Source organism: Ambystoma mexicanum, chromosome 1p (genome assembly GCF_040938575.1).
Source record: "Ambystoma mexicanum isolate Mex_15411 chromosome 1p, UKY_AmexF1_1, whole genome shotgun sequence".
Lineage (NCBI taxonomy): Eukaryota > Metazoa > Chordata > Amphibia > Caudata > Ambystomatidae > Ambystoma > Ambystoma mexicanum.
Window position 1 is genome coordinate 230,620,446 of NC_090921.1, and position 23,617 is coordinate 230,644,062.

Below are 23,617 nucleotides of genomic sequence, written 5' to 3' on the forward strand. Positions count from 1 at the left end.
CTATTTCCATTACTATCTCACCATCCCCTTCTGTGTCTGAAAAGAGATCCTCATCTGTTAACTCTCGTAGGGCGATGTTGGCATTTGTACACAGCACTGTACGCCACTCACATCCTTCCCTATCCACTCCGATCACAGCGATCCTTTTCGCTGATACCTGTACAGCGTGCAAGTCTAATGATACCACTGATCCTGGTGCTGTGTCGGGGCACACTATAGGGCGGAAGAGGAAATCCGCTGGAATCCTCCAGTCCATTGTTCTTAGCTCTGGAATTATGAGGGCTAAAGTCTTTAGCCCTTCAATAAACATTTCCTCATTTTCAGGCAGCCCTCGTACTTCCTGTGTGGTTGTGTAGGCTTGCACTACCAACATCGCACGCAAGGGGCATGTCCCGGGTGTAGAACACACTATTCCTCTCTCGGTAAACGATATGGTCATGTTAAGTTTACTCAGGAGATCCCTCCCTAATAAATTTATTGGTGAGTGTTCATAATACAGTAAGGGTGTCTTTACAGTTTTACCCCCCACTGTTACATCCAATGCTTCTGTGTAAGGAACTTCAATTACAGCCCCAGAGAACCCCTGCGTCTCTAACTTCCTGTTAGATAACGGGAACCGGCCCTCCCGGATACATGATTTCTCCGCTCCCGAATCAACCATGAATATGAACTGCTTGTCTACTATCTGCGCCCCTATCAATGGTTCCTCTGCTGCATTGTAGGTTGTAGATAGAACTGGACACGCAAGTGTTCTCTGTGGGCTGTCCTATGCGGGGTGTCTCATTGCTCCCCCCTGATTAAAGACACTTCCTGAAACCACTGACATGCCATTGTAAGGTGCTGGTGCGGGGGCCCCGTTTGCTGTTGTCGCGAAAGGGTTGCCTGGCGTATACTGCATATTGTCATTGTTTTGTGGGTGGTTCTGTGTTCTATACTGGTGCCCCTGTTGCAGCTCAGCATTACCTTGGCCTGTGTTTCTCAGTTGTTGTTGTCCCATTGGAAGACCATATGGGCTCCCCGGGTGGGGATGGCCATACTGTTCTACCTCTTGGAACCCGTTGTTGGGTCTAGCTCTGCACTCCCTAGAGTAATGCCCCCATCTTCCGCAGTTCCAGCAACTCCCTTGTGCACCTCTAGGGCCCTGCCATCCATTTCCTCCCATTCCTCCGTATCCCGGACCACCTCCTCTTCGGCCCCTGTACCCACCTCATCCCCCTCGAGGGGTCCACTCTTGCCACTGCGGACCTCCGCCTTGCTCCTGTTCATTCCACTGCCGCTGTCCTGCTCCAACCCAATTAGTTGCCACCCTTCCTTGTATTGCTATCGGCCCCTCCTCCTCCTCATCTCCCTCCCTGCTGTGTGGGAGCGCGGCTACTGCTGCTGCAACCTTCACCAACTTTGTCTGTACTAATTTCGCTTCGTCTGCCAATCTTTTCTGCGCCACCTCCTTCTCCCTCTCCTTTATTCGCTTACAATGGTGTACTATTATGCTCTGAATCTCAGGCCATCCCTTTGCTTCAATACCTGCTATTTTGTCGAGCGCCTTTTGCACTTCTTTGGGGAGCCCTCTTTTTATAATGAAATAAAATAAAGATGTCGATTGATACCAGGGCGTGCCCGTTTCTGCTCTCCACATCTCTTGGACCCAGAGAAAATGTAATCCATAGCCTCCTCCCCGTCATTCATTGTACACTGCATTACTGACTGTAAGTCTGGCGTGTCTGGAAACGTGTCTCGCAAGGCATCCCACACCCTTGCACGCACTGTGTTAAAGGAGGCTCTGTCATGGCGGTCGCAGTCTAATGTTACTCCCGGGAAACCGGCCTTGACCCATACTCTCTCAGCCTGATCCCCCACTGCTGATACAAGCAAGCTCTTCACATCTCCTATTGCTAGGGTACCCCGGCAGTGTGCTTCTCAAAGGCGTATATCCACTTACTTGCCCCTCCTGATAACGGGGGCAATAGCTTTAATAAATTGGCTTTATCCATCTGCGCCCATGGGATATAATTCGGCCTCCCTCCTCCCCTATGTATCAATGGGAGCTGTAGCCTTCCTTTTGTCGTTGCATCCGGACCCGTTTTGGCTGCTGAGGTCCCCAGTGATGCCATTTTCCCCACCCTGTTCCTTAATCGCCCCGTCCACTCATCATCCAGGGTTCTCATTGAACATGTACCATCCCCCCCTTCGCTTCCCCCTCCCATTGCCATGCTCAACCTGTCGTTTTCTTCTAACTCGTCCCTTATATCAAATAGTAATTCCTCTCTGTCCCCCATAGGCCTTTTTTCATTGTCAATATCTCCCTCTCGTGTCCCTATTTCGATTATTCGTGTCGGTTCTTCTTCAATTCTGAACAGTATCACACCTTTTTTCCACCCCTCTTCAGGTTTTCTATTCTCACCTGGCGCTCTAGACGTGCGCCCTGATCTAGCCGCATTAAGTGCTGTTTGTTCACACATGTCTTTTATCCTCGAGAGCTCATCTTTTGCTATTGAGAGTCTTGATTGTAAATCATCTGTGAGTTTCTCTATGTCCACCCTTTGTGTACTTGCCTGGGCTCGCTCCCTTGTACTTTCATATGGCGGGGGTGCCGTGGGCCGGCGGGGTGTAGTAGTTGTCGGGGGAGGCACATATGTGGGGTCACTGTATCCTTCTGCGGGCACAGGCTTGTTTAATATCGGGTACAAACTTATTACCTCTACTGGTGGCGCTACACTTGACAATTCTTTAACATCTTTCTGTATCATTAGTGGATTGTCTGTGGTGGACGGGAGGTCAGGATGTAATGCTAGTGTTTTAGGCGGTGGTATCTCTTCAAATAACCTCCAGAGATCTAATACTTCTCTCCTATTTTGCAACTGCTTCCCCTTGTACTTCAAACAAATCCAGAACACTTTTATCAAATGACCCTTCCTCGGGCCATATCTGGGGTAACCCCTCTCCCTTCAACTTGGTTATCCATTGGTCATGATATTTCTTAATTCGCTCCGCGTGGCCTGGTAGGTTCTTACAAATATGTGATAAGGGTGTTTCGGCCCCCATCTTGCGTATTTTCCTAGTACTTGTTTCTCTCTGTGTGTTCACAATTACAATGTAAACCTCTTACCACTATGGGTTTCGTCTTTTACTTCACATTCAATAATGGGGCTCCTTTGTGCTCTGCCCTCTACTTGCGCAATACAAAACTGGCTGTACACAGTATCTATTCTCTTTTTCTTTGGGGGGCACATACAAGAGCAAACCATCAGTTATTTCGACAACCTTAACCCGGAAATCAAATAGGTACACACTCTCTTCACCTTGTCACTCTTCTCTACAAAAAGTTCTATCCGGTCACACTTACCATGACCATTCTATTTCTATACATCTATAGCCATTTTACACACTTACAACATCAGATTGACGTCTGACACATACGAGGCGCACACACCTCCCGGTAACACTCTAGTCACTATTCAAACTGTCCTCCCTTTCCTCCCTAGCCGGCTGTCCCTGCCCTTCTTATTCGGATGTATGGATGCGCATTTATATATATTGGTCTGCTCTTCCCTCTTATAGTAGGACTCTCTTTTTCTTACTTTCTCCCTAAGTTTGGTACTAATCTCACTTTTATTTTCCCCCCTAACCCTAAAGAAAAGAAAAGAAAGAAGTAATAGCGGTCACTAATATATTCTCAGTGCCCCCTTTTGCTGGACACTTTTATCTTATATTCCACTTCTTCATATATTCCCAGTACTAGTCAAGATAGCACTATGCGGCGCCGCCTTCCACCCCCTTTTGGAGCTAGGTTCCCGTCACTTTTATCTCTTATTCACCTCTTAATCCTAATGGCCATATGCAAAGAAAAAGCAAGGAAAATTTTAGGATGATCCTTAGTAGATCTGCGTACCCCCTCTTCGTTCCCTGTCCTACACTTCTTCCCCCACTCCCTTTACAATCGCTCGCACTCAGTACTCACGTGCCCGTCTTGAACCGATAGTCTCCGAAACTGGGTCTGTCCAGGCAGTGTTGCCGTCAGCTCAACAGTCAGCCCCGGCTCCGGCGAGCGGTATTCAAAGGGGATTTTTCAACTGGGATCCCGTACCCTCTCTCTTTTGAGTGCGCACTTCTTAGTGTACCAGTCGCCGTTGGCGGCCAGCCTCCCGGAGCCGGCTCACCGTGCGTATCCCTTTTCGACCGGAGATTCTCGTGCCAAAAGGGGACGGTAATGTTAGATCGGGAAAAATAATAGTAATAATCACGCTTTCGGGGTCACCACTGAAGGCAAGCGTCCTCAGCCAGCACGATCCTCCCCACAATGAGAGACAATGAAGGACTCTCCCAAATCGGGAATAAGGCCAAGACAGAGTGCGGGTGAGCTTAAATGGGAGTTTATCAATAAGAATATGGCATGCAAAGAACTCTGCAAACTCCGAGAGCGCTCTGTCTGACAATCGCAAAGACAGGCGTATATATTTACAAAAAACGTCATTAAGAACCTACACACTATAGGGGGCACAAGTTCAATGGGATTGGATGGCGACGACTAACTATAGGTGCTGCTGCGATGTGGTTGGCCGTGGCTGGAGAACGTCACTGGTCGGCCTCGTGGGTTGGGCTGGGCCTGGCAGGTTGGCAGAGTTCATCCGGGCGGTGTTGTTGTGCCATCGCGGCCAGTGTCAGAGATGAATGTCTTTTCCTGACTTATTTGCCCTAGGCCATGCACACCGCAGTCATTCAGTCATTGCAATATTATCTTCTTTGGTAAATCTTCCAATAGGTTATTCTGCGGGTTAATGCAACACAGGAGGAATGCACCTTGTGAGGGGTCTGATGGTCATTCGTCAGGGCATGGTTACCAGTGTCCTGTTGACCGGAGCCATAGGTTGAGGGGCTAAGCTTCAGGGCATGGGACGGACGGTACAAGCCTCCCTGTCTTGTTAGATGTGGTTATAGATGTGCCGCTGTGTGTTGCCACAGTGTTGGGCGTCCTGATTGCACCGGGCCATAAGTCTAAGATGATCTGGTGGGTTGTGGGGTTTACGAGGGGGCGCCTTTGGAAGTGTGGGTTCAGGCAGGGGTTTACTGCTGTGCTGTAAATAATGCAGGTGGCGGCCCGTGGCCTTGGGTGCTGCAGAGGGGGCTACACATCTTTGAAGCGGCTCCAGTCTAGTTGGGGGAGGTGGAGCAGTGCGGCGCGGGCCTCTGCTCTCATGTTTGGCAGTCTTTGCAGGGTGGGAGGGGGAATGGCCTTGCACATATTCACAAAGGTATCTCCCTCGTGTGTTGCCAACTTTAGGTAAAAAAATCACAAACATTTGAACGCTCGATAATACTTATTCAAATCACTTTAAAACATGCATTTCAACTTTGCTGAATGTGTCTCGATTATATTCATTCTGGGAACCTTATTCATACACTATGTTTTAACAACTACAGTATTTAGTTATATGCATACACATTTGCAGTAAGTGAGGTAGTATCAGGGTTGGTGGAGTACATAGAAAGTAACCCGCCACTGTACGTGGCGGTGGTGGCACATAAGGGGCTTAGACATACACGCGTGACGAGTGCATTCTCGCACACTCTTCACATGTGCCCTTGGTATGGTTACATTCGTTTTCTTGTGTACCCTAGCAGCATTAGTCCAGTTATGGCGCGGGACCGCGGGGTGTACGGCTTTCAATGATACATAAGAATAATAATCCCCCGGAATGCTTTTATCATTTGCACACCCCTGCAGGGGTGTGGGTCCGTCACGGCTGGTGTCATGTACGATAATTACACAATTTTACAGGTTTCTTTAGTAAAAGTGGTTGTATGGAGAGGATACATGTGTTAAAAGTGGTTTTTTACATTCATATTTGGGTACCTGTCTGCTTTCATCAGATGACCATTCTACAGATCTTCCCATCGCCCAGGCCTTGCTGACCGGGTCATTGTGGGAGCAGTGATACACTGCGGAAGGTGAACTGTTACAATGTTAGTGTATTACGCTAGACCATGTCCGTCTTGTTCGTGGGAAGGGGCTTGCAGCGGATCTGCCATGGTGCTGCGGGGACAGGGAGGACTGAAACTTTCCGAAGGTGGGGGCCGCGCTACAGCGCGCTGAGCTCACACCATCTTTAGTAGACAAAAATGGTTTCTGAGGCCTAGCTAAATTTAATACGTGCGGGCAATGTCTTCAGCAGGTGAGCCATCCACCACCTGGGCCCCGGTGGTAAGGAGGGGACGCCCGATGAGCCATGGCCCTCACCTGGGGTGGAGATGCAGGCCAGGGGGGTCCCTTGGACCACTCCTCCCCTACAGTTTCTGTGTCTTTAATAGAATTATGACTTTCTGTAACGTATGTATGGAAAATCTGAATTCTATTTCAAGACACAGAGGTTTGTATTATGCTTATTTAAAGCTTACTTACCACCAACATAGCTACTTTCTCCACTGTCTTAAAATAAAAAGTTTCAAACGTCGATTCTTTCGACCAATCTGCTGCCTTCATGATGTCCTCTAGTCTGGCCCCTGCAATTGAAAAGCCTTAGAGTCCATTGCTCCTCTCACTGAGTGAGCCCCATATCACTCTGTATCGACTCCAGCCTGAGTCATCACCCATTTTATCCATCTCGCTTGCGTGGCTGACGCTACTGCCCCAAACAGTTTTCTTATGGCTATGAATAACTGATTCACCCCGGGAGGGTCTCCTTTCCTTAGTCGTGGACTCATATGCTGTAATACATCTCACTGGACATAATTTGGGTTGTTCTGGGAATGACAATCTCCGTCTCTCAGCATTGTGACTCCCGAAGCTGACGCTGAGAGATGGAGACTGTCATTTTATGGGATTTAACCCACTCTATGAAGACACAGTTTGAACCGACTATGTATGTTATCACGTAGAGTACTATATTGGCCCTGAATTGAAAAAGACACATGCTGTGTTGAAACACGTGTCTCACATAGGGCAAGGACAGCTAATACCTTAATCAATAAAGGAAACTTTCATCCAAACTACACTTGTGTGGCACCGAAATGTTTGTGTAAGTACAACCCTTTGTCCAATGTTTCAATTCAAGAGGCTGGGGCTTTGACCTCTTTTCCAGTCCTTACATATCTGCGACACTGGGAAAACCCCAAGTATCTAGGGCGCAGGGCTTAGTAAAGCTGGCACACAACAAAACTCCACTTTTCATGCAGAATCTGTGTGGAAACCCTGTATGGTGTCTAACAGCCAAGCATCTGTAGAAATCAATCTCTATTTCTCTATAAATTACACTACTCCCCCCCTACTGCAGGAATTTGCGTGTGTGCTCTCTGCGTTTGCGCATTCATTCTCACCTGTGTTAGGCTGATGTTGATTATCAGAGTGTCTCCCCCCTCGCCCTCTCCCTCTTCCTCTTGACGGGAAGAATTGGTTTGGTTTCCTTTCGTCCTGCTTCCAGTGGTATCTGTTAGCTTGGAACCTGTTATTCATGAAACAGCTTGCAGAGAGGCTCCTGCCTCTTCCAGCCCTACCAAAAACCTGTCTGCCAAATACTCTCTTCAAAGAGGCTTGGGCTTTGTCTATCGCTGCATACGAGTTTGCGAATTTGGTTAATTATTTTATAAAGGCATCTCCAAACAGCTTCCCCTTCGCCGAAGCTGCCGCCTCGGATGTGGCCAACTCACTAAGCTTGGGATCAATCTTGACCAGGATTGACCTTCTTCTTTCCGCCATAATCGCGCTGTTGGCATTGCCAGGTAAACGTATAGCCCTCTGGGTCCAACCTGATAGAATCATTGGGTCAATAGGTTCATTTTTCCCTTTCGCCTCTTCAGCCTTCTCCATTATTTTCGTAAGTGGTCCGACCATATCTACCATTTTCTCTTGGCATGAGCACCAGATCTGTCTAGTCCTTTTTTAATATCCTTTACATACCTCCCCATGAATGTGACTATGCGGTCATCAATGTCCGGGGTCTCTGCGATGCCTTCCGGCAGGTGTGACCTTGGGCATTTGGCCCTCAATTTGTTTCTGGCTTCTTTTGCCAGCGGTGTTCTCAGTCTCTTCTTTATATGCCGCTATTTTGGTTGGCGGTTCCCATTCTGAGTGTATCAATGTGTCCGTGTCAAATTCGTCCCCTGCCTCTTCCTCTTTGTCCTCTGTTTTCTTTTTCTTGGAAGCCCTATCCTCCTCCTCTTCCGGGGATATGACTTCTACTTCTTCCGATGATTGCATCCCTCAATCATCTTCCTCGTACCCCCCTTAGCTGCCAGATGCGTCATCACACCATTTGCGCTCTTTAACTTTACGGCTTATAGCCTTTCTCTTGCCCTTGCCTTTCAGTGGCGAGCCGGAGGGGGGTCTTGGCTTTCTTGGCCTTGCTGGCTTTCCTTCTTCCCCCTTTCTCCATTCCTGTACCGCTTGTCCCCCTCAGCTCCTCCATACCTCTGGAGACCTTTATCCAGTCCTCCATGACTGCCAGATATTGGTAACTGTGGCCCAGAGTGTGACTCTGGGCCTGTTGTAATATCTCCCCAATGCCAGGCTGCAACTTTTTCTGACTCACTTGAGCCCTGCCTTCTTCGCTCGAGCTGGACATGATGGTATTTATTGGGGACAGTAGTGCCACTGTATAAATGATCACAGGTGTCTTGAGCCTGTACCCCTCTTAGTATCTTTAGGGCAGATTGTATTCTTATTTGGCGTGTGGAATGCCTGTGTTTTTCATTTTGAGTGGCTGTTATGCCTTTTCTGGTCAACAGGTGCTGCTGTTGTAGCATTAATACGTTCCTTTCACACACTCTGAACGTGTATGTCAGTATCCCTAGAACGCTCTGATGCGTCCGCCCCTGAATTTCTTTCTCCCTCGCTTGGTCGAACGTTGGAAAATAACAAAAATACCTCTTGAAATCACTGTCGATTCCACTGTAGTACGGGCCAATCTCTACTACGTCACAGAAGTCATAAATGAGGAGCACCGGAACCCTAAAGAGTTACTGTCGTGCTCCTTGTACTTCCGTGGCTGTAGTGCCCTCTATGTTGTACGCGTTCGCCGGAACTGTTCGTCCAGTCGCGTTCGCGTTGTGTAATTAACTTCCTTATACTAAACCTTGTGGATATGCTCCGCCACCATTCCTCAACGCTGTGCACGTTATCCCTCGCTGCTTTTACACAAACTTTAAATCATGAATATTAACATAAACCATCTTTGCTTTCATTCAACGAAGTAAGGTAACGTTTGGTACTTAACCAGCTGCCCAAGCAGCAAAGAAAGAGGAGGTGACAACATGGTGGACTGGATATATAAGGATGGACTACTAATATAGTGATTGCCTATTAAGTTACATGTTTAGTCCAATAACAGAAGAACTACAGAAAGACTCAAAACTATTGGGACTTGTAGTTTCACGTTTGATGTGTTGTTGTGTTTTTATGATGCTGCTCGAATAGTAAAGTTGTGATAAAGCATAATTCTTTGCCTCCATGTCTTGACATAGAATTGAAATGCTAGCAGGAGTGGAAATGGGAAGTAGCCAAAGGAGGGTGAGCTTGGTTAGCAAGTGGCCATTAAATCAGCTAGCCCAGATAAGGATCTTGGAGACATTAGCCCTTTCAGAGATTCAGAATGGATACAAAAAGGAATAGGAGCGGTAAAGTCTGTGCAGCTGATAAGTGGAGATAGACTACTGTTAAAGGAATAGGGGAGGAAACCAGGAATAATGCTTTGGACTAAGGAAGCCTGGGGAGGCACCCTGTCACTGTGATGGAACAGTATAGTGATGCTTGTAAAGGAGTGTTATATGGAGTCCCTTTCAGTGTGAAAGGTAGGGAAATAGTGAGGTCCACTGCAGGATATTGGGGTTTTGGAAGTACACAGCTCCCCATAGATAGCACCCTCTTCCTGGGCGATGCCGGATCCTCAGGAGTTGCTTTTTAGTTCCACATAATAAATCCTTATTTAAACCCCTTTCTTCCCTTGCAGAGCGCTCAAGATTCTTGTGGCCATACTTAAAAAGTCTATCTAACCCTTAGGTTTTTGGGAGTTTTCTTATTCAAATTTTGGAAAGATACAACTCGCAGAATTTCAAGTATAAATAGGACTAAGGTCCAGTTCCTAGTCTGCTAGAGAAAGGAAGACATGACACAGGTAAGCCTGGTTTGCAGCTTGTTCGACTTCTGCACCAAAGAGATAGAAATGTAGTGTCTTTTATTCGTTCACATAGAAAAATAAGATTCCTGTCATTAAACTCGTCGTATTTGTTGATCATAGTCTGTAAAGTGATGACATCGATTTAATATCCCCACATACAAAGTTCTACTGTCTGGTGGATTTCTATGTATCGGCTATATTACGACAGAAAGTATGCACGGCATTGGTGGTTCAGTGGTAGAATTCTCGCCTGCCACGCGGGAGGCCCGGGTTCGATTCCCGGCCAATGCAGCGTACAATTTTTGAATTTGTTATGCATTCTTTTATTTTATTTAATTATTAATTTTCTTAAGAATTTTCAAATATAGTACGACAGATTTATATTACGTCTGAAGGATGTTCTTATGTGAACACGTTCAACAGTTCCTTAAGATGCTGTAACTACCAGCTGAGTTACTTTATCCGCTCACATTCCTGACTTGTATCTCCCATATGCCTCCCTCAGAAAAAACAAATATTAATAAAAACTATTTCAAATTACTGTACAAATAAACAAGTTTACTCAACGGTGTCTATTAATGCAGGGCGCATAAACGAAGTTTTGAAAAACGTAAATCAGATCTAGTCTATAGTCTTCCATGTTCAAATACGCTTCCACATACGTTTGAAAAAAAAAAGACGAAGTGGCCCGACAGAGGCATACGTATGAAAAAATAACCTGTGGCCCGTACGGGTATCGAACCCGCGACCTTGGCGTTATTAGCACCACGCTCTAACCAACTGAGCTAACCGGCCAGGTTGAATTATCAACGGGATGCTGTCTTCATATTTGTCTTCAGTTATTCTGTCCTAAATATAGATTAGAAACCATACATAATTGACTCATCTTTGCAAAGTTCTACCCGCCTTACACCTACTGTATACGTTGTTTTACTCGGTGCAGGTCTCACTATCCATGGGGCACTGGGGTGTGTTTCCAGGTGTTATGTAATATAACCATAGCTCTCAACCTTTTTTGACATCAATGCGGGTGAAAACACGATTTGTTTGGGGTGGGGTGAGAGCCCATTGAAGTGAATGGGCTTGGCAAATGGGAGGGTGACGTTTTTATTATAAATTAATCTCGCGTTATATGTATAAACTAAAATATACTGTCTCACATGAGGCTAAATAAACACAACATAGAAAGTTGAAACTTATCAGTGCTGACTCAGTAGACGTGAGCTCTGTGTGGCTGTTCCCTACATTTCCGTTTGGCTTTCTTCTGTGTCCACAGTCCACTGCGCTGGCTCATTTAGTAAGACTGAGCCTGCGTGAGGTATGCAGCAGAGTCTGTGGCTCCAAGGCGGGTGAAACAGATGAGCTGGCGGGTGGGCTGGTGTCTGGATGCTTTTTGCGGGTGACACCCTCCGAAAGCGGGTGAGTTGAGAGCTATGTATAACAAAACACCCAAAGACGAGGTGAGACTGCCCTGCACAGCCAATGGACACCTCAGAGTCACAAATGACAGAACTGCTGCTCTCTAAAACTCCAACCAGCAATAGCCTTTTTTGCACATATTTGTTTGCTATGCGCCTAAAAAGAAGCCATTTAGTACAGGAGGCAATGCTTGAACTATTAGTAGACGAATTGGGGACAATTTACTCCTCAAGAAATAATCTCACCTGACATAGCACGCTCATATATGCCCCAGTGTAGAGATATCGCGAGATCTTGTGCGCAGCCGGAAGTGCGGCCCCCGCGCTTTAAGCGGGATTCGAGCGGGAGAAAGCCACGGAGCAAGACACGCTCCTGGGTGCTCCTCCCAAGCAGAGGCCTCCAAGCCTTAGGAGAGACTATGAACATTTAAACCAGCTGTGTCACAGTTCTGGGGCCTGTTGCCCTTCGTTGACTCATATCATATATGATGCAGTTTTACTTTGATGAGCACTGAAGAATAAAAAGGCACAACCTGCAACTACACCGCCTCCTATCATTTATCGTGGGAATTATACAACATAATTGGCGACGAGGATCACCACTAAAACCCGCGGGGAGCCATGCAAGGAGCGACACCACCACCGCCCGTCCTGCAAACTCCAGGTAGGCCTGCCATTCCGTGGCCACAATGGCAACCCTTATTCACAACGTATGTAGAGGCCTTGGGCGGTGCGGGCGACTCGGCGGCGAGACGCAGGGCGATGTTACTAAATGCCCTGGGCGTCGAAGGGCAGAGGGTGTTTGAGAGTCTCACCCCGGAGCTGGGAGCCGGTGACGATGATGATGTATTCAAGGAGGCTGTAAGAAGGATTGTTAAAAGGTTCGCCAGCAAGGAGAATACTGTGCTGCACAGGATCCGGTTCTATAGCCGCAAACAGGAGGCGTCCAAACCCGTTGATGACTATGCCACCAAACTGCGCAAACTGGCAGCGCTCTGCAGCTTTGGTAACAACGCAGAGAGTCACATCTGCGACATGCTGGTGGTCCACACAAACAGCAGAAAAGTACAAGACAAGTTCATGTTAGAGAAGGAACTACAGCTGGAAAAAGCTATTGAAATAGCGAGAGCAGTTGAGGAAACGGTAGGCAGAAGGGAAGAATTTGCAAGCGGCCACAGCCCTACCGAAGTACAAGTTGTGGCATTCCGCCCAAAGAAGGAGAGGCCGGTCCTCGATGTGAGAGAAGGGAAATGGGGGAAGAAAGAACCATTGAAATGCCACAGGTGCACCAGCACGAAGCACCTAGCCTTCGATAGAGTGCCCAGCAAGAGACAAGGAGTGCTCAGTATGCAAAAAGATTGGACACTTCTCAATCGTGTGTCGGTGGCGCAACAAGAAGATCACGAGCGTCAACGCTGAACACAACATGGAGAGGGATTCGTCCTCGGAAGATGAAGGGAGACCTACAGTCATCATGGTGAACAGCCCACAGGCCAGAAGGGAAAAGCCCCATTGTGCAATCAAAATCAATGGGCTGGAAACAAGAGTCATGGCTGATTCGGGTTCTGATCTCACCATAATACCCCTACGCACATACAAAGAGATGATGGGTACAGAGACGGTCCAAGTACTCAGCACACGGCACAGGCCTACAGTTTTCGGCGGTGCGTCTGTAGACCTGTTGGGCTACATCAAAGGGAAAGTAGAGTTCAAAGGAAGAGAGACTTCCACTAAAGTTTTCTTTAGTCAAGAAGGCCCAGCAGTACTAGGGTGGGACGACCAGGCGAAACTGAGAATCAAGCTGGACCCCAGCACAGAGGATCAGGTGCTGTCAGTCAGTTGGAGGAGCGCACCAGTAGCGAAAAGAGATTACCCTAAAATATTTTCGGAGGAACCAGGACACATCAAGGGATTTGTCCACAAAATATTACTTAAAACCAACGCAGTCCCCGTCAAGCACAGAGTAAGGCCAGTACCGGCAACCGCAAGAGACACACTCAGAAGCCAATTGGACAGAATGAAGAAAGATGGCATCATCGAAGAAATTGAAGCTTCTGAGTGGCTGAGCCCAGTGGTACTTATAAAGAACCAGGACTCACAAGAGCTAAAAGTATGCATTGATCTCCGTAGCCTAAACTTGGAAGTTATTGCAGACAGCTACCCACTGCCGAGCATCAATGAGTTAATCCTCATGATGAAGGAATCCAAAGAATTCTCGAAACTGGACATGAGGAACGCCTACCATCAAATACAACTGCACAAGGAGTCCAAGCCACTCACCGCTTTCATCACCCCGTTTGGCACGTACCAGTTCACCAAGATGTCATTTGGGTTATCATCCGCAGCCTCAGCGTTTCAACGCATGAGGGATGCTCTACTGCGGAACGTGAGGAACGTGGCCTATTTCCAGGATGACATCCTTGTCTACGCAAGGGATGAACAGACGCACAATGTCACATTGAGAACAGTCCTCACCAAACTGCAAGAAGCGGGAGTGAGATTAAGGTACGAAAAATGCGTGTTCAAAGCAAAAGAAGTTGAGTATTTGGGGTACAAGATATCAGAGCAAGGTATAAATCCCAAGCAAAACTTACTGCAGGCCATAATTAAAGCTCCTGAACCCACCAACAAAGACGAAGTGAGGTCCTTCCTCGGGTTGGCGGAGTACTATGCAAAATTCATCCCCAAATTCTCGGAAACCTCAGCGCCGCTCCGAGAGCTCTTCAAAAAAGGGTCAGAGTACATGTGGCAAGAAGCTCAGAAGAAAGCGGTGGAAAGCACAAAACGACACATAGTTGAAGCGCCGTGCTTGCAACCGTTCAACCCAGAGTGGAGTACAGTCATCACTACAGATGCCAGCGCATATGGATTAGGAGCTGTCCTCACTCAGAAGAAGGGCGACACGGAACACGTGGTAGCATTTGCCTCGAAAGCCCCATAGTCAGCCAAACAAAACTACTCCACCATAGAGAAGGAGATGCTAGCGTGTGCATGGGCCGTGGAACATTTCAGGACATATGTGTGGGGCACAAAGTTCAAGTTGGTTACCGACCACAAGCCCCTCATCCACATGCTCAGCCCAGGCGGCACCAAAGTGTCAACGCCCAGATTTGCACGCATAGCAGCAAAACTGCAGGAATACACCTTCGAGGTGCAACACATCTCTGGATGGAAGAATTTGCAGGGGGACTGCATGTCAAGATTGCCAGAGGGCAAGGACAATGCCACCACTTTCTTACAAGAAGATTGCATTGTAGCATCCATTACAGTTCTCAAGGCGTCCCACTACCTGGAACTCAGCGAAAAACACTGGATGGAAGAAGACGGAAATGATCCTACCATGGTGAGAATCAGAGAATGGATCAAAAACGGATGGCCAGATGAAAGGGCAGTGCCAGAAGGAATGAGACCTTATTGGGAAGTGGCAGATGAGATCTCAGAAGCCGACGGCATAATTATGAAAAACGACCAGGTAATCCCGCCCACAGGCATGAGGAAAACCATTCTGTGCAGGGCCCATGCGGGCCATCTGGGGAACACCATGACACGTCGCAGAGTGAGAAAAGCCTACTGGTGGCCGTCCATGGACCAGGAGATCCGCACCATGATTGAGAGATGCCATGAGTGTCTCAACAGTGACAAGCGCCTGAAGATCAGGCAGGCGCCCATGATTCCCACAGAAACCCCAGAAGCGGTGTGGTCAAAAGTAGGTCTAGACTTTATAGGACCATTGGAGGCGATGGCGCCCGAACATCGGTACGGCATAGTGCTAGTGGACTACCTATCGAAGTGGGTCGAGGCCGAGTTTGTTCCCAACATTACGACCACAACAGTAATAGAGGTCCTCATGGCCATTTTCCAGAGGGAAGGGCTCCCCAATGAGTTAGTAACAGACAACGGGGTACAACTAATATCCAGAGACATGGAACTGTTCCTGAGGAAGCACAACATACACCAGAAGAAAGCAGCACTCTATCACCCTCAAGCAAATGGGCTTGTCGAGAGGGCCAATAGGTTTATTAAGGGAGCCATCCAATTAGCGACTGCTTCAGGAATGGATCCCCTCAAAACAACAAAAGAGGCCATCACAGCTCACAGACTGACTCCCAACGGGATCACCCAAATTTCCCCTTTTCGCATGTTGAGAGGGAGGAGAGCAGCCTCCACGCTAGTACCGCCATGGTTGGCCAGAGTAAGAGAAGACGAAGAAGTAGACATGTCGGAAGTGGTGTGGAGAATAGAGAACAGCAAGGGACGCATGAAAAGGTGGAGCGACAAAAGAAGAAGGACCAAACAAGGGTCAGATGTAAAAGAAGGAGATTGGATCAAAATACGGTTACCGACCAAGGATCAAATCACGGGCTCACGGTTCAGCAGACCTGTGAAGGTGATTCACCGAGGAGCCAACCATGTCCACACCGAAGATGGGCGCACATGGAACATGGAAAGAGTAGCCATGTTTGAAAAAAGGCAAGAGAGAGAAAAGACCTTAGAAAGGTCTGAAGCTGAAGGAGTAATGGATAATGAGAGAGAGGAAGAACGAGAGCCGGAGACATACAGAAGAGAAGTTGAAGAAAATGAGTTTGAAGCGGATGCACCCACAGTTGAGCGAGAAAATGACCAGCAGGACGTGTGCAGAGATAGAGAGGCGATGGTCCGCGAAGGGAACACAGAAGACCAGTGAGATACAATGACTATGTTTTGCAATGAACTGCCTTTGCATTATCAGAGGGAGGTGTGTAGAGATATCGCGAGACCTCGTGGTCTCGCGAGATCTCGTGAGCGGCTGGAAGTCTGGCCCCCGCGCTTTAAGCGGGATTCGAGCGGGAGAAAGCCACGGAGCAAGACACGCTCCTGGGCGCTCCTCCCAAGCAGAGGCCTCCAAGCCTTAGGAGAGACTATGAACATTTAAACCAGCTGTGTCACAGTTCTGGGGCCTGTTGCCCTTCGTTGACTCATATCATATATGATGCAGTTTTACTTTGATGTCACTGAAGAATAAAAAGGCACAACCTGCAACTACACCGCCTCCTATCATTTATCGTGGGAATTATACAACACCCAGCTTTCTGTGTGATGGATTTCCATCTGACAAGGGTGTGAATCATACTTCCCCTTCATAAAGCTTCTTGTCAAAAGTGGAGTGTTACAGAACCACTCTCTGCTGTGGTGTTGCTGTGTGGGAGCCTACTGGAGTCTGTTTACTATTGCTGATTATCGTGAAGGACGAGCTTCCCCTACATATACCCCACTCCGGATGCAGAGCGTCGCAGAGTGTTGACAGAGTGTTTGCGGAGGGGTGGCGAAGGGCATGGAGGCCGCACGAGACACCATAGGGCTGCAGAGGACGCGCAGCCAAGCAAGGACTAAGAACAATGGAGGTAACGGGGGGAGTGGTGCACATTTACCGCACATAAGAACTGTTAAAACTGTATGTGCTTCAGCAGTTGTGGAGACCTCCATTCAATCGCAACACCCTCCCCTGGGTAAGGGTGTTATCATAGGAGAGGGCTCTGAAGATCCCACATCCACTCCTAAAACGATAGAAATAATACCTACTTGCCTTACTGACGAACCTCCCCCCCCTTTGAGATCACCGAGACTCTTCAATCGCAAACACAATCTATGTCTGATAAAACACCTTGCGGCGGCCCCTCATAAAGTGAACTGACGAGTCTCCCGTGCAAGGCGATAGACAAGAATGTAACATCCATGGACCGGGGTAACATAATGGTAGCCGAAGGGGGAGGGGACACACAAAGCCCGGATAAGGCTCGGAATTCAGGTCAACGGCTCAATTGGCAAGGCATAGAATTTCAAGCTGAACAAGTCCCCCCCCAACAGAGGGCAGTAATGTGAACGCGCCCACCCCGGAGAATGCTACTAAGGGGAAAAGAGGAGAGCGTCCCCTGACAAAATTAAGGAGTAAATCGCTCTCGGACTACAAGAACGAACATAAAATGGCGCTTCAGACCTAGGGAATCTTTGCCAGTGATCCAAAATGCGAAGAATCAAAAGGTTAGGTGGGAGGAGAATACTACGAAAATGTTCGCAATGACATCACAAGAGGAAGAATGGCACAAACTCTCAGCTGCTGACTTACTAGCAAGTGCGGACTTGTCCGATACACCCTCACAGGAAACCCAACCAGGGGACAGTGTGGAGGTGATCGCATCTGAGGAGGGAAGGAACTCTCCTTCAAGGTGTGGCCCGACAGAAGGATCAACAGGCTCGTCCTCAGTTTCTTCAGATCAAGTACATCTACAATCTGATGAACTATTTGCTAATAGTTATAGTGAGGTCACAACTGAGACCAACACTGCCCTCTCGCCCCCAAGGTCACGGCAAATACGGACATTGGCCAATGTCAGGATTTGGGGGGGCGTCCGAATCAAGTAAGGAGAAAGGCTCCCTTGCAGCCTGCCTTGCAAAAGATATCGCTAGCCTGACTCTGCAATTGAGCCCGGCCTCAGCTTTTAGGGCTGGGAAGAGATCAATCTCAGAAGTTAGGACTGATACCGGATCTAGTCTGCTCTTTTCTCAGAAAAATCAAAACCCATTAATGAAGCTGAGGTCATCCAAGCTCCCTGTGGAAACCCTCATAAAACAGCTGAGATGCCAGCTAATGAGACTCAAAGGCAGAAGCGCCCTTGGGGACCACAGAGACAACGCTCCCAACTACTGACTTCAAGTGATGAATTAAGCTAAGACACAGACTCAGAAGTAGACAGAAAACCGCCTAGGAAAAAAAGGTGTCCGAAACCGATTAGAGATTAACAAAATCTTATAGAAAACAGCATGGAAAAACGCAGGTGGGATGACCAAGTTGAGCAATTATAAGCTGCGAATGGATCCATGGTCACCATCAAACTATCCCCCTGAAATTACATGAAAATCTGAATGACTATTTCAAGGATCAATCTACCCTTCTCGTTCTAATGCACTCCAAAGTTATTTTTATTGAATCGTCCAGAGAAAGGAAAGTAAAAGAAATAGAGACAGAGGGGGTGATCTTCAAAACTCTTATTGATCTAATTGAAGAGGCAAGAGATGACAAAAATGCCTTCCTGGGACACAATCAAGTTAATGAAACAACAAGACGATTCCGGGAATTCACCTATGAGGTCACATTAAGAAGGAACCGAGATCTGACGAACCTTAGTGATGGACGCTCAATCAAATATGTTACTTAGTGGAAAAAAGTAGCCCACAATAGAAGCCAGAAGGAGCAGGATCCATGAACACCGCCAAACGGCAACTAGTACTTCAATGACACAACAGGTCTGCAGCACCAAGATCGAAACTAGGAAACAGGACAACATCCAAATCACCCCTAGTACTTCATCGGCCCAACCTGGATGGAGTCCTGAACTGACTATGACAGAACCAGATAGGCCTGAAGATCAGGCCTGGAATGCAACGACGAACACCAATCATTTCCCCATTTTTGGGAAGGAATCCCCAAAACAGACAGAGATTCCAACAAAGACAAACATGAAGAAAAAACGTGAATTATTGGACAAAATACAACCCCCACCCCCACAGTGAAAACAACGGCGGCATAGGTTCAAGCAACTTTATAAGGAACCTAAGAATTGTTTCAGCCGAACCAGCTAATACTGTAACGGAAAAGAGAAGGACCATACAGGAGATTCTAAAATGCCCCCTAACGAACCACAAAGTACAGGCAAGAATATGTAGATCTACATCCCCTGAAGAAGGGATGACAGACGCAGAAAATGTTGAGGACCCCCTATTGCAACTGTCCACCTATGAGGACTATGTGTCGGACGCCTCGGCAGAGAACTCCATACCAGCCACCAATTGGAGTTTTGGTGATGTGGGAGAAGAACGGCAGGAACCTAAAACAAAACACTTAAACCAAAATAACATCCCATTTGAGACACTAGAGGAGAAATGGGCTATAGTGGTTATAAAACGAACACCTCCTCCTGAGAGGCAGGCCTTACTATTAGACAGAATGATAGCAAAATCTCGTAAGGACAGACAATTGGAAGCCCATAATGATTACGGTAGAGATCATAGAAATAACAGGCAGACAACCATGAAGGCCTCTGAAAAGTTTAAGCGGTCAGAAAAATCAGATTTTACGCAAGAAAACAGAAAAGGGATCCTGGAGAGGGTGCTTAAGACAGATGATGGCTTAATATTGTACCAAGCCAATACAATGAGTTTACGCCACCACATGCCTCAACTATGTATAATAGAATCAAAAGACATTAGAATAGTGGATTTCCCAAATGAACACGAAAATGACTGAGTATGCCTACATATGGCCTCCTCTGCTTTGACAACTCTAATGGGGAATGCAAATGACGAACTGCAGGCCTTGGGCTTTGATCTTAAAGCCTGTAAAACATCAGTTAACCAACACCCTCAATGACAATCGAACGGAGGGAGTCCGAGACTGTAATAGAAGTCGAAACACAGATGCCAGAGGTGCTGGCAAACCAGGAAGAGGCAACCCAGTAATCCTGCTTGGTCCCGATCGCTTGCAAATCACCATAAGAGGAAGAAATCAAGAAACCTCCAATGGGAGTTGGCCAATACCCACTACGAACAGAGTCCAGTCCTGGGATTGGCTTCACAGAGCGCTAAGTATAATACCCCCGTGAGCTTAGGGCCCTTTAGGAACGTGCATGTAATGGATGGGATCATACAGAATAACTTGGAGTCCAAATAACAGAACCAACTCAGGAAGATGGTAAAGTACTGTTTTATTAACAATTAATCTAAAATAGGGAGTTTACAACGAACATCAACGGTCGAAGTACATTGCCGTCGACCAGGGTTCGCAGGTTTGTGTAACCGCTGGAGGCCCGTCGAAGTCGTGTTGCCCCAGAAGAGGGGACCGCTTGACGCCGTGCCGCCGACGACCGAAGATGCCCGCTCCTTTGCCTAAGAACATTTGAATCGAAGGACTCCCTTGTCTGCAACGTCGACCGCTTTGTCCTGCCAGAGAAAGTCAAGGCCGCCGACGTGCCGAGGAGAATCCACCGGTGGGTTTCCCGCCACCTGAAGGCCACAAACACTTCTACGACTCGACGCCCTTGCTGGGCCACAGTTCTTCAGAAACTCTTTGCGATCCTGAACAATCAATCGCCGAGGTGCCCCACACACCTCATCCTCGCAGGATGTCGCCGACAAGCACCGCCTGGATCAACATCGTGGTCTTGGCACCCTCGAACTTCTCATCAACGCCGTCAACGCCAAGTTCCCCATCTTCGACGCCTCTCGACGATCTGTGGCTCCTGCTTTAAAGGGAGTCACTCAAGAAGGATCCCTCGACGCGTCTTCGAAGAACTCTACTCCACCAGGTACATTGGGGGGGAGGGGTAAAACATTACAGGAGAGAACAAGACTATTGAGCAATATATGGACTGGGCTTGTGCTATATATCTTTATTTTACAGGTTGCCCAGGTGGGGGGATCTCCACACAGAACTGTGCTTAGCGGTAGAGGCCAGTATTCTGCCTATTGTTTCAACCATCTTGCTTTCCCTCCTATCTCTATTGCTGGTTTCCTTGTTTTTGATCTGTGTGACATTCTAACAGTATAGTTTATGCACTTTAATGAGATCTGATAATATTGGTGGTACCACTTTAGAATTGTATATATTTACCATTGTTGATTTCTGAGTACAAACAGTGTTTTTTTGATAGTGTACATACCTTTGAATATTAATTATATAAAGACTGTGTTTTCAGTAATACAGTGTGTGGACATTCCTTTGTGGGGGCTCAGGGATTACACTGTACTTAAGAACCAGCCTGCATCACCTCCTGAGAAGCTAGGCCTTGATTGCTCAACTACGTTACTAATAAAAGAGAATCTTGGCTGGGGTCCTCTGTGCCTCTCCTCTGCCATATAGAGAGCAGAAGTACAGACAATCCCCTCCGGTCCTTTACACTGGTGGGAGCGGTGGGATGCTTATGGTTTTAGGAATCATTGTATAACCGTGCCACTTACAAAATATCTGCACTTTATTGAATTAAGGTTTGGTTGTGTACAAAATAACTGCATTACAAGCAATGGAGTCTATTGCAAATGGTAAATTGACTAGGATGAGCTTAGAGGCTCTCCAGAGTGCTTGTGAAGCCAGGGAGTTAGACTTTGTGGATAAGTCTAGGGTTGAGCTGATAGCTGCCCTGGTGGACTACCAAACTGATGGTGAAACTCTTGATGAGGGGGGGTGTAGTGATACACAAAATTGCAAATTTGCCAATCAGGGTTTAGATGACAGCATTAGCCGCTGAAAGCCAATAGTTTATTCAAAGTATGTGCCAAAAATGCTGACAGTAGTCTGTTGTAGCACTTCCATTATGCAGTAGTGAGCTACAAGGAATATGCAGGCCTAGTAGGGGTGGTAGGTCACATTATGCATTGTAAATAAACAGGCAGGGCGAAGGCCCCAGCTCTGTAGCTAATAGACATTATTGGAGTGTTTGGAACATTATGGCACCTATATAGCGCTTAGATAGCCAGTCTTAAGCGCTATGAACACTAAGCTATGAGTGCATGCCTTTTAGAGCTTGCTCACATGGGGTTAATTCATCTCGGCTTCTCTTAGAATATTCTGCCTTTCTAACGGTAGCCCTGCATGGCTTCGTAAACAAATCCTCTTTCTCTGAGAAGGCACTGATAAGACATTCCTGAGCTTTCGCGCAGATGGGCTCCAAGCAGGGAGGGGCACAGAAAAGGAGCACAGTGGAAATTCACAGAGTTGGGTTTTTCCATGAGCAAGCCTATATTTTGCACAGGGAAAGTTCTGGAACTGTGCGTCATGGACTGACAGCACGAGATTATAAAAATGCATGCCCACATGACTCAGGTGGGAGATCGATCTGTGGACTTGGTTCGAGCAAGATCAAGTGTCCGGAATTTATGGCTCTGTCGGCACCCTGCAGCGCTGTCCTCTGAGCGTGGCTTGTTACAGCTAGCTTATGAGGGCCAGGGTCTCCCAGTGCTGATTGAAGGGGCGTAAGACTGTGTTTCTCTATGTTTTTTTAAGTTCTATGTTTCTCTATATTTTGCATTTCTCTAAGTTTTGTGCTTTGTAATCTTCTCTAACTTGAATCCCAAGATGTTGCTGAAATTCACTGTTTAGAATAAAATACTAAAACTTATTGAAGGTGTCATTTGTCACTAGCATGAGTTCACTGCTCGGCACAATAGAACCTGTATTTTGGGCTGAATTGGGTAATGTTTGCTCCCAAGGGCTGGTCCCGAGGAAGATTTGCCCAATATCAAGACATTTGGTGGCAGCTTGGGGATTTGTGCAGAGCAGTGCCTTGCTGTGAATTGACAAATTGTGTGAGAGAACACAGGGCAGAGTGATGAGCAGGCTGTCGCATTTCCTTAGTGGTCTCACTGCAGCTCTGAGACACAAAAGACAGCAACGTTGTGTCGGCTTGCCGTGGCCGATAGCTTGTGTGGTTAAGAATCCCTTCAGTAAATCAGTCGTGGCTGACTTATTTCTTGGGAATGGTGCCAGGGAGCACATGGCGATAAACAAGCAGGAAATGGCTATGTTTAAAGCGCTCCGATGAATGGTCAAGAAAGATTTATGTTCAATTAGGAAAGAATTTTATCATGCGGTTTCCCCAAGTTTAAAGTTGTAATTTGAAATGCAAAGTGAGACGGAGTTCTCAACTCTATTCTGTCATGAGGGCAGGAAAATAGTTGCAAGGATTTGACATGTAAATTGTGAATAGTAATCTAACCATTGATTCAGCCCCAGTGTGCTAGCGAGTGGGGGGCTGTAATGTACGGAGGTGAAGGTTCGCTTTTTTAAATGTATGCTTTTGAAGTGTTGACATTCCTGAAGATAACGTGGGGAATGAGCCGTGTTTAAGAGAAAGAGTAACATCTGTGTTGAGAGCCTAAAGGGTTTGTTTTTCTTTTGGCAACTGTAAATTCCATGTGCTGGTGGTGCATTCTGTTTAAGGAAACACACTAAAATGGTTACATTGCATTTTAGCTGTGCCATGCTTACAATGGGTGAGAGACTCACTTAAAAAAGGAAGTGAGTGAATGGTATTTGGATTTTCGATTTTTGTGTATTGATTTGGA

The 23,617-nt window shown here is 47.1% G+C and overlaps 2 non-coding genes across 2 annotated transcripts; one reads left to right on the top strand and one right to left on the bottom strand.

The window, feature by feature from the left end:
• The first annotated feature begins 10,326 nt into the window (after window positions 1-10,326).
• On the top strand, window positions 10,327-10,397 carry TRNAG-GCC (transfer RNA glycine (anticodon GCC)). The gene has a single exon. It is a non-coding gene; the product is annotated as a tRNA-Gly (tRNA).
• A 430-nt stretch (window positions 10,398-10,827) lies between these two features.
• On the bottom strand, window positions 10,828-10,901 carry TRNAI-AAU (transfer RNA isoleucine (anticodon AAU)). The gene has a single exon. It is a non-coding gene; the product is annotated as a tRNA-Ile (tRNA).
• Window positions 10,902-23,617: the final 12,716 nt, after the last annotated feature.